The 12,261-nt window shown below is 38.5% G+C and overlaps 1 protein-coding gene across 6 annotated transcripts in view; it reads right to left on the bottom strand.

Annotated features, from left to right (window-relative positions):
• Positions 1–12,261, bottom strand: part of Scn8a (sodium voltage-gated channel alpha subunit 8) — a 176,870-nt gene that overhangs the window by 106,674 nt on the left and 57,935 nt on the right. The window lies entirely within an intron of this gene.

The following is a 12,261-nucleotide window of genomic DNA, read 5'->3' as shown; positions in this document are numbered from 1 at the left end:
CTCAAAGGTATTTACAATTTTTACACTTCTATTTGCTTTTGAAGGCAAGAAACCTTAAGACTATCTTCTCCCCCTCACCTCCCTTTTCCTGCCCTATCCCAGATTATTACAAATAGCTGGCATAATCTTGGCAGTTTTACAAAATATATTTGTCTCTTTCAGAAATAAGACTTTTGAACTATACCTAAGCTCCCCATGCCAGATCTGGATAAGATACTGAAGTTCATTAATTTAGGATTCATTCACTCAACTAATGATGACTGAACACTACTACGTGTCAGACGATATTGTTGGTACTTGGAAGTTATCAGTGAACAATGCAGTCCTGATCTGGAGAGAGTATTTTCCAATGGGGAGGACAGACAATAAATAAAACATAATGAATAAATAAATTATTTAGACTGTGATCAATAGAAGGTGATTGGTGCTATGGAAAAAAGAGGAAAACCAGGGAAAAGACAAGAATTCGAGGCAGAGGATGGATAGATGGAGAGGTGACTGTTTTAAAGAAGGTGGTCAGGGAAAGCCTACTGGGAAGAGAGTTGAGCAAAGACTGGAAGAAAGTAAGAAGAGCTCTTCATTCAGTCACTATATCAATATTTATCTACCCCGTCTGCTCTATCTGGCTTTTAAGAGCTTCCAATTTAGACCTTGCCAAAATTGTTCAACTGTATCCCCAGCATGAATCCTCCCATGTAGCCAAACTAGTCCATGTCCCCAGAACAGGTTACAATGACGCATGAATTCTGGCCTTCGTTCACACTGCTCATCCTACCCTGAATGCTTTGTCTTGCGAATTCATTTTAATTCAATTATTTTTCAGCATCCATTCTGTGCCAAGCATTGTGCTAAGTTCCAGGGACACAAAATTGAACAGAATTGTACTTTTAGGGAAGACATATATGTGAACTAGTAATTATGATGCAGGGTAAGTACAAAATTCAAAATAAAATATGTATATTGTATAAGAAGCTATAGGAGGGAGACCCCCCACCCCTCCTTGGGTGGAGAATAAAAAGGACTATGAACAGGAAAGGGTTTACAAAGAGAGGTAAATCATATTTGGAAGGAGTTTTAAGGACAAATAGGAATTAAGAAAAATTGGGCAGATAGAAGAAGAAGGGATGGCCAGGAAAGGGAACAGCATAGCATGTACAAAGAAGCACAACAGAGTAACTGTGGGCTGCTTTCAGGGAGTGGACAAGTAGTTTTGTGTTGATGGAGAATAAAACTGGGAAGGGGAACAGTAGCTCGTGATGCTGGAGAAACAGGGTCTATTAGACTGGCAGTCTCTAAGGAGATCAGATCAGAAGTAAATACAGAGGGCAATGGCCAAAGGCAAGTCATTTTAAGTAGTTTTTGTTGTTTTAATTTAGAGCAATGTATGCTTACAATTAAAAGCAAACAACCAAACAAAAAGGCAGGGCCTGATGGTATAGGTCTGTTATCCCAGCTACTCACGAGGCTGAGGCAGGAGGATTGCAAATTTGAGGCCAGCCACATCAGTTTAGGCCCTGTCTCATAATAGAAAGAGGGATGGGGATGTAGCTCAGTGGTACAACACCCCTGGACTTAATTCCCAGTACTGGAGGAGAGGGGGATGAATGACTAATATCATCCTTTTACCAAAGGATAACTTTGCAGCTACCTTTTTTTGGGGGGTGGGGAGTAATATACTTTCAGAAATTTTCTGTATAAATATAAACATACAGATAAGGTATATCCTTAAAAAGTCTCTCCCTCAAATGAGATTATACAATAATTAATCGTTTCTACCTTACATTAAAAAAAATGAATGAACACAAAGAAAAGCCCAGGACCAGATGGTTTCACTAATGAATTCTACCAATGTTTAAAGAATTAATACAAACTCTTCCAAAGAACAGAAGAGAAGAAAACATTTCGGCAAATCAGATATTCACATCACAAAAAAACTCTAGACTGATATCCTTCATGAATATGGACACAAAAAAGACTCAACAAAAATACCAGCAACCAAATCCAGCATTTAAAAGGGATTATGCACCATGACCAAGGGGAATTTATCCAAGAAATGAAACATGGTTTAGCATATGAAAACCAACCAATGAAATAAATTTTAAAAATAAAGAAAAACCACGTAACTATCACATAAGTGCAGAAAAACATTTAGCAAAATCCAACATCCTTTCATGATAAAAACACTCAAAAAACTAGAAATAAAAGCTTCCTTAACCTGATTAAGACTATTTATGAAACAAATCACAACTAACATACTTTTTTTTACCCGCATCCTTACAACTAGGCTTTAAGTTCTTTGAAGGCAGGAATCAATCTTAACACTTCCTCCCACAGTTCCAATATAATGTTTAGTTCATGTGTTCCAAATAAACTGTTGGTAGATTTTTCTTTAAGTTCCTTTTCTCTTCTATTTGTACCTTTCTTAGTCTGCCAATCACACTAATATCTTCGCAATAGGAAAGCTATATATATTCTGGAAACATCCACTGAATCATCCCATGTTCAATATTGCAGTGTAATAATGCACTTCCTGTACTAGTGTCCTGGTCTGGAAGGATAGTCTGATCCTAAAAGCAAAAAGAAATAGTAGATCTAAAGTTACCATGAAACAGATCAAAGGTACAGCTCTGACTTCCATTTTTTTTTTTTCCCAAAAGAAACAAATAGGGCAGGACTTTCCTCAAACCCCCTCTCTGAAGTACTTGTAGCCCTCTGTGTTTCTATAGCAACCTTCTCTGTAAAAATGCCAGTCTTTCAAATAACCTCCTTATTCAACCTCATAATATTTCTGTGAAGGAGAGATTATTAGCACTCTGCATCTTACAAAAGCCCAGGAGGGGAAACCACCTATAAAGCTCAGGTAGCAAAGAGCAGTATATTATGTGGAGCTCAGAGCCTCTTTCAGCTTCTACTGTGCCAGACTGGGAGGCAATTTCATGGCTATATGGCAGAGAATGAAGCTGGTATGGGGGATGGATTCTCTGTGAATGGGAAATTTGAGTCCCTGGGATATACTACATAAAGTAGCAAAGCAACAATGGAAGAACCACTGTCCCATGCCCCTACAAACCACCAGGCCAGGCCTTCATTAAATTGCCTACTGCTGTAGAAAATAAATAATAGCATTTTAAAAAGTGTCATGTTCTGTATCTACTACCTCTTGTCTCTTAATTTTGTCACAATGGAAACACAGATCTAGCGGTACCATGGGGGGTATTTCCTATCACAAAATCAGTGCCTGCAGTGCCTGGCATACAGCAAGCACTCAATCAATGTTTGTTTATTGGTTAATAAACAAATGCTCATGTTGTCCGAGATAATGGAAAAGTGGAAGAGGAAAAAGAAAAAGACGACATCAGGAAATTAAAACTGTTATTTTCTGGATGAAGATAAACTAGGAGGCAGCTAGGATTCTGAATTAATACAACAATGAATTGACAAGTGGGAGACTGAGAGAAACTAGGTAACTTTAGTGAATTAAATAACTATGGTTTTGTAAGTAGAAAAGCATTATTAGGGACATTTTACATTTTACAAAGAATAAATTTCCGTAATTTGGTACTGAATGCTACACATAGAACAAAAATCACTTATCATTTCTCCTTTCTAAATATTTATATTCTATATCTTCATCATGTATTTAGAAAACCAGATATTTTCTCTAGTCAAAAAGAAACAAGCAGGGCTGGGGATGTGGCTCAAGCGGTAACGCGCTTGCCTGGTATGCGCGGGGGCGCTGGGTTCGATCCTCAGCACCACATAAAAATAAAATAAAGATGTTGTGTCCACCGAAAACTGAAAAATGAATTAAAAAAAAAAAAAGAAACAAGCACATAGTCCACATTAAACCTCATGAAATGAAGGCAAATCCTCCACACGTAAAGTAGCAAGTTGCATTACAATAAAATATTATTAAGATAATCAGGTTTACAGATAACTAAAATGGAGTTTTGCATAAAGCAAGATAACATTTGGAATAATGCAAGTCCTCATAGCTTAGGAATTTCCCCGTTAATACTGGTATTGGCAATGCTTATGTGACGGAGAGAACACACCCAATGTTGGCCAGCTTTAACTGTCAATGCACAGGTAGCATAGTTTTTTTACCACAAAAACTATGTGGCTTTGTAGGCCACATAGTTTTTGTGGTAAAAACTCAACTCTGCCACTGTGGTACACAAGTAGTCACAGACAATGTGTAAAAAACAAGAGTGGCTATGTTCCAACAGACCTTCATGAACACAGAAATTTCATACAATTTTCACATGTCCAACTGTTGAAGAATATGAAAACCATACTGAACTTATGGGTCACATAAAAATAGATGACAGAGCTGACTTGGCCCATGGAATACACTAATACCAGTTTCTGACTAAGGTGAGACCAGCTGCATAAGAATAATCTGAGTAGATTCATATATCCCACCTGCAGAGGTTCTGGTTAAATGTGTCTGCAGAAGAATCAAAGAATCTGTCCACCAGGTTTTGGGAACCACCAGATCATCTCTCAGCTCATGTCTACCTTCGCCTACCTCTACATAGCTGTATGGCCTAGGCGAGCCATCACACCTCTCTGGATCTCATTTTCCTCATCTATAAAATGAGAGAAAGGGCTGGCTGAGGGGTGTGCTCAGGTTTTTTCCAGGTCTGATATCTCTGATTCTCTGATTTGGAAATTTCACAGCACATTGGAGATGAAGTGCAATAAAGCAGTAAACCATACTTTTGAAGAGGAAGCCTATTATTATTTATTCTTTCACATTACTTCTTGGTAGAGCTCTCCTAAGTTAGTTATTTTGTCCTCTCAAGTTACAATCCGTCAAGTCCAGGTACAACAGTGCTTGATACTATCCTGACAACCATACTTGTGTCAGCAGGGGGCAGCAGGGAGCAGTCTCAGGGCAGTACTGTATGTATCAAATATTGCTTCTCTCTCCACTGCCTTCCCTCTCTCCAGGGAACAGTGAACATGGGAGAGAGAATGAACAGTACAATTGGTGATGCACTGACCATACATCTAATTGATTTTTAAAGCTATTTGCATGGGTGATTAAGCCTCTGTCATCACTGTTTAACTGCTGGTGAGATCCAGAAAAAAAGGTTCATCCCTTGTTCAACTCTGTGCTCCAACATAAAAGCTTTTGAAGCCCAGAGAAGAAGGACAACAAACTTTATACTTTTTATGAGAATACTTTTAAAGCAACAATCACTTTGTGCCTATAAAGTCCTATAGTATTTCACCTAATCTGTCTTAAGTTAGATCTTTGTAAGTAAATGAGTAAAAGGGAAATTGAAATTGGACTGTGATCTACTGCCCAAGGGGAAATATCAGTTTATAACAACAGTCAGTCAATGAGTTAGTGTACAAGGCCCATTAAGAGCCGTGGAACGGCTCTTAGCAAATTATGGCATGGAGTATTAATAAATGTGTCATGCTGGCATAAAATGAGCCTCTGAAAAGCACAGGCTTTTCATTTCTAATTAGCAATGTGGGGCCCAGAACATGTGATGAGGGAGCATTGCCACTGCTGCTAACTCAGGGTGAGATGTCTTCTTTTTGGGGAAGACATCTAATTAGGAAAAGGGACATTGCACACATTCATATAAAAACCAAACAGATTCCAGCACACTGCATACATAATACAACAGACAGTTATCACACTACTGCTGTGCTGCCACTTATCACATGTCCTGACCCCCATCCCAAGACTGGAATGATATTTTTAGCCATACAAAAAGTATACATTAAAACAAAAAAAGGGTATATAAATATAAAAGGATGTTAGAGTGTATCACAGAACAGAAAGCTTCTTAGGGAAATGTTTATGACCCAGCTCCTCGTTTGTTGTGGGACACATGACCCAGGAGAAAGACTCTCCACTCAGCCAAGTTCTCCGCCTCATGATCTCAATTAGGGCAAAAGTAATCTGTATACACCTGATGACTTGTCTCTAATGAACACTTGGGGCTCAGAGGCTTACCTAATCTATAAGAAGGCTGGGATTCAAGGCCCTTTGCATCTACCTGGCTATAACTGCTACTGGCACTGGCTCATGACTATCTCCCAGGATCTGGACCCTAGATCCTACCTGTTTTGATTTCCACAACTTCCTGACCCTCTCATTTTAGCTGACTTCTCTGGCCTTAAATTCTTGCCTGACTGAACCTATTTATTATATATACTACATTCTCCCAGACCTAAGTACCTCTTTTGAACTGGGCAACTGGCCAGCTGTCAACAATCAACAGCAATTTGGCATTCACTTCTGAGTAACTATGTATATGGCCAATATGGCAGGCAACAAATAAATGACCTTTCAAAATTTTCTTGTTTTAATAAAGGAAAATATAAAGCAGAATCTAAATAAATTCTACGTCAGGCTATGAAGCTATTCAGAAATAAATGACTTGTCAAATGAAAATGACACCACCATAGTGAAGTATCTTGATGTCATAATGCCTTATTAATCCCTCGAGTAAAATCATAATACAGGCTATATGGACGCAATGTGTCCCAGGAAGGCTCCAGAAAAGGCATAACTAGACTATATTTCTAGAGTACCTGTGTCCTAGTATGACCCAACTGTCCTTAGAAATACTGAATAAAGCAGGGCATGAGGGATTAGGCAAAACAAACTTTTTTTTTTACACTTTTACTTCTGTTTGAATATTTAGAACCCTTATCCCACAAGTCCCTATTTCAGTAATACCAAGAACTGAGCAAAAGTGATGTCTAAATCTCATATTAACAAATAAAAAGTCCGGGACTGGGGCTGTGGCTCAGCGGTAGCGCGCTTGCCTGGTAGTGTGAGACACTGGGTTTAATTCTCAGCACTGTATATAAATAAATAAAATAAAGGTCTATCAACTATATATATATATATATATATCTCCAAAATCCTTTTGGCTACTGATAATTTTACCAATGAATCTGAAGAAATAATAACATTTAAGGTTTATTAAGCACTTACTATGTGGCAGGTATCCTTCTAAGATGCTTTCTATAATAACTATCTCACAGCAATCACTCTGTGAGGTAGATACAATTTTATAGATGATGAAATTAAGGCAGAAATGTTAACAGTAACTTGCCTAAGACCCCAGGGCTAGTAACTGATGAAACCTAGCTGGGCGTAGTGGTGCATGCCTGTAATCCTAGCAACTCAGGAGGCTGAGGCAGGAAGATCACAAGTTGAAGGCCAGCCTCAGCAACTTAGTGAGACCCAGTTTCAAAAAATAAAAAGGTTGGATGTGGCTCAGTGACTAAGTACTCCTGGATTCAATCTCCAGTACACACATAAAAAAGAAAGCAATCTAAATTGAACCAGTACAGTCTAATTCCAAAGCCTATACTCTTACTTATCATGCCACACTGAAATTTTAAAAAGCTTTAAGCCAGTGGTGCACGTCTATAGTCCCACCTACCCAAGAAACTAAGGCAGGGGGATCACTTGAACTCACAAGTTAGAGACCAGCCTGGGCAGCATGGAAAGACCCTGACTCAAAAACAAAACACACAACTTCAAAACTATTAATCAAATCTAGCTCTTTATTATCAGACCAAAAATCTAGCTCTTCATTATCAGACCAAAAAAACAAACAAACAAACAAAACAAAAAAAAAACAACCTAAATGCTCTGCCTAAGCCTATGTTCACAGAGCTGGGCAACAGGAACAGTAGAAAAAACTAGGGTCCAGATCTTCTGCTTCTAGGCAGGAATTCTTTACCATGCTAGGTTATCTGAGCCAATCCAGATCAGTGAAGGAACCTTCTTGACCTAATCCCTTTGATATTCACAAAAAGAAAAGCCCCTGCATTTGCCTCAAAGAGTATAGCAATTACTTATTTATGGGTCTTTTCCCCAGGTTGGGCTGGATGAAGATAATGCTAGTACCACATCTGTCTATGGCTATACGTTTTCCTGGTCCTTCTTCATACATCTCCTCATTTGGTTTGACCTTGTAACCCCATGCCTTCCAACTCACATTTGAAGCAGCTGACACTGTTCCTGCCTACATCCTGGTCACAGGAAGCCACAGTTGGCAGAACAGCAGCACTATGTCCCTGCTGAGCCAGCAGATGTTGCTCCCCAGGGCAGGGCAAGTCTAAATAAACCTTCTCCATGGCCATTCTTTCCCACTACCCTTTGACATGAATTTGCTGGTAACTTCCTTCTCTTTATCGTTTTAGGATATACAGACTTGCTGCTCTAGGATATGGCAAAATGCATGCTTATTATATAAAACAAATAAACCCCTTCTAAATTCATATTCTAGAATCTGTTCTCATTTTTTCTCAGAAAGCAACAGAACATAGTGATTGAGAGGCTTTAAGGCCAGAGAGACCTGGATTCAAAACCCAGTTTTGATACTTATTATGTATCATGATTTGAGGCAATTTAGTTTAGGTTGCTAAGGTTCGGTTTTCTTATTGATAAAACAGGATAATAATTGATAGCACCTACTTTGTCGGTTGTTATGAGGGTTAAATGAAAGGTCACCATAAGTCCTTAACACAGTGACTGGCACAGAATGTGACTATGCTGTTGTTGCTGTGTCACACTCAACTGCCACTTCTACTCTTTGGCTCCAAACATTAAAAGCTCTAAGGGATAGGATTCACATTAACTACTACTCACATACTGGGCACAAGTCTGTGGGACAGTGCACAAGCTGGAAGGGTGAAGAGACCTTTGGAGTCACAGGCAAGGCTTCACTGGCTCAAAATGAGCCCCAGAAGTTATTTCAGACCTGACAACACTCTAAATGGAAGAAACCACAATTGTTCAATATGCATAAGTTGGGATCCAACCTGCCTCTGGCACCTGACCTGCTCTTCCCACACCATACCCTATGCTCCAGTCACAACTAACTTCACTATTTCAAACAATTCACCCTTTTTCATGTCTCTCAGCCTCTGTATGCCCTGTTCTTCACACCTCTTTCTCCTTTTTTTTTAACCATACTTTATTTTTTTAAATTGTTTTAGTTTTTATTTTTTAATTGTCAATGGATCTTTATTTTATTTATTTATATGTGGTGCTGAGAATTGAACCGAAGTGCCTCAAACATGCTAGGCAAGTGCTCTACCACTGAGCCACAACCCTAGCGCCTTTACCATACTTTAATACTTCATTTTAATTTTTTAAGTCAACTTGTTGTCTTATTTATTTTTAAATGCATATATAAACCCTAAAATTAATGGGGTTTAATAATGTATTAATGGGGTTAATCAATATTAATGGGGTTTAATACTTCAAAGTCTACCTCAAATACTATTTCCTCTCTGAAGGTAACTCTATTCAACTCTCTCAAACAGAATTATCCTTCCTTCCTGTATATCCCCGCAACACTTGTCCTTACTTCTATGGCAGCAGCTAACACAGAATAGTCATTTTTTTTAAGTTGTAGATGGACACAATATCTTATTTTATTTATTTATGTGGTGCTGAGGATCGAACCCAATGCCCCACGTATGCAAGGCAAGCACTCTACCACTGAGCCATAACCTCAGCCCCCAGAATACTCATTTTTATTTACATGGTCAGTGTCTCTCACTGGACTCCAGGATCATTGAAGGCAGGGTCTATCTTCCATCTACTGGGATTTTCTCAGCTTCACAGAGTACGTAACATGAGACCCATCTGGCACAACACAGCTCATACATACTTGTTAAAGTATGAATGGATCTTGGAGATATGAAGAAATAATACAGTTAAAACCAACTATCCTATAACTATTCAGGCTTTTGCTAAGTACCCACTGAAACTATATGGCCACCTTTTCTATCTTTTGCTCATCCACCCATAAGAATACTTAATTTTAGCTTAAAAAGTCCTCTTACCTTTTCTATGCCCCATACTATGCTGAACATAATGCGTAAAATGAATTATAAAAAGGCAAAACACCAACTTCCTATTGGGGAAATGCAAAATGATAGGAAATGCTCTAAAAATGATAATAGAAACACAAAACAAAATATTTTTCTGTAATATACTCTACAGAGACAACATAGCATGGCAGAAAGATCATGAGTATTAAATTCACAGATCCCTGAACATGAAATCTGGCTCTATCATATACTTATTGAGGGAATTTGAACAAGTATGTTTTTGAACCATAAATTTTCTTACTTCTTTTAGACTGGAATCTCCATAATATTGGTTATCCTCAAGGAATGAAGAAAATCGTAGAGTCAAAAATGATATCTAGAATTTTGGAGGTGTCATCAACTAGGATAGCAGGTGAAAGAAGGTAAGAAGTCTGAGAGGAGAAAATGAGCTCCATTTTGAATGCACTGGGTCACCTGTGGGAAATTCAGACAGAGGTGACTGGGAAAGTGCTGAATACTGAAGAGCATTCCAGGCTGGAGATATAGTCAGGAGGCCTGGTAAGGAGAGATGGGATGAGATCACCCAGGAAGAGTGCCAGATGAGAGGAACAAGGGCCAAGGACTGAACCCTGGGGCATTATCAACACTGAAAGAAGAAAGAAAGAGGAAGAAAAGGAAGAGTCTGAGGCATAAGGGAAATTAGGCCAAGGAGGTAAAGAACTGGATGGTGCCAAGCACAGCACAGATGTTCAGAGAGATGTTCAGTAGAGGCTCCTGTTTACAGTTCTCAATGGCTTGAGAAGAGATCACACTAGGTGGAACTATGAGGACCCATGAGTATGGGAGAGGCTTTGTGTGTTTATAGCCTGGGGGGAAGGAACCAATAGAAGAGGGAAAGATTGCAAGCGCAGAAGAGGAAGGAGGCAGCAGGTAGAAAGGGATAGGGTCAAAGGCAGGAGAGAGACTGATCTTGAATAGGAGATGGGCACCTTCCCCTTTGAAACTGGAGGACTCTTATTCACACTTGATTCCACAGGCCAAATATTGCAGCCTCAATAAAGTACCTGAAATAGGAGTGCATCTTCAGAGCTTGTATCAAAAATTCTGTTAGAATTAGAGTTGGCAAAAACTGCCATACAGTGGGGGCAATTCTAATCTTAAATTGTGTCAACGAGGGTTGTATATAAAGAACCACTTACTGTACAACTTCTGTATGAATTTAGACACAATGAGTAAGAGAAGTAAGTATCCCTTTGTGTAAAGAAGACAGTTTGACTCTCCTTGATTAAGAAAGGACTTAAAAGATGGCTAATTATTGTTAGAAAATTATCAATATCAATATAATCTTAAGATCTCCAACATTTAAATGGTTATTTTGAATAACTCCATTCAATAGGTCAATTTTTTTTATTATTAAGATTTCACAGCTCACATCCTATAGAAACTAGTTCCTAAAACTACCCACCAGTGGAATTTTATGGCTGAAGTGATTAGCAAGTTACAAATATCCTAGAGTTCAGGTAAAAGATGGCTCTTGATATGTGGCTCAGAACTTTGGAATCACAACTGAGTGCTTGTAAAAGACCTCAGAACACCTGAAGATATTTTCTGGATAGAATGCTAGGTTTATCTCTAGGCACTTCTATAGATTACATTGATGCTAAAATGTACTGAACTCCTGCCACATAAAAATGTAAGACAGCAAACTCTCAACAGAACAACAACACTGTTTTTTTTAAACAACACAGAATATCTGCATTACAGATCCTTTGGAAGATTAAAATTTGGTACTTGCTAGAAACCTATTTAAAACACTGAATATTTAGAGAGAATGTAACCTTCAATACTTCTGGAACTTCCCAGTTTAGTCTCAGTACAAGGTTAGTGCATCCTAAATCTCCAAAATACTTGGACCAAGGCTGGGACCATATTATCTTCTTTAATCCATGTATCTTTACCCATAATCACCTTACTTTCTTATATGTCTATTACCTGTCTCCCTAACAAAACTTGAGTTCTAAGAATGCATGCAGCTTGTCTGTTTTGTTCTCAGGGCATAGGGCAGAGAGAGACTGGGCACATAGAAAACACTCTAACAATTTATCACATTATCAAATGAATGATGAAATATTTCCTTAACCCTCCACAATCAATCATAAAATCTTATCAATTCATCTTTACACCAACTCTTAAATTTATCCATTCCCCCTAATTTCTGCTTCCACCACTTTAACTCAGATCCTTCATTACTTCATAACTGCTCTCTCTGTCCCAGTTTTCTTTCGCTCAGGTCCATCCTAACTACTGCTGCAATATTCACCTTGCTGAATGAAGTTGGCTGTAATCACATAAGCTCACTCCCTTCTAACACCCTCATAGCTCTCTACTGCTTATCAAATAAAGACCAAACTCTGGGCCTAACATTCTCAG

The sequence above is a fragment of the Marmota monax genome, unplaced genomic scaffold (genome assembly GCF_021218885.2).
Source record: "Marmota monax isolate L192 unplaced genomic scaffold, Marmota_monax_Labrador192_F-V1.1 WCK01_AAM20220418_F8-fsc00012, whole genome shotgun sequence".
Classification (NCBI taxonomy): domain Eukaryota; kingdom Metazoa; phylum Chordata; class Mammalia; order Rodentia; family Sciuridae; genus Marmota; species Marmota monax.
This window is presented reverse-complemented; position numbering and strand designations above follow the sequence as displayed.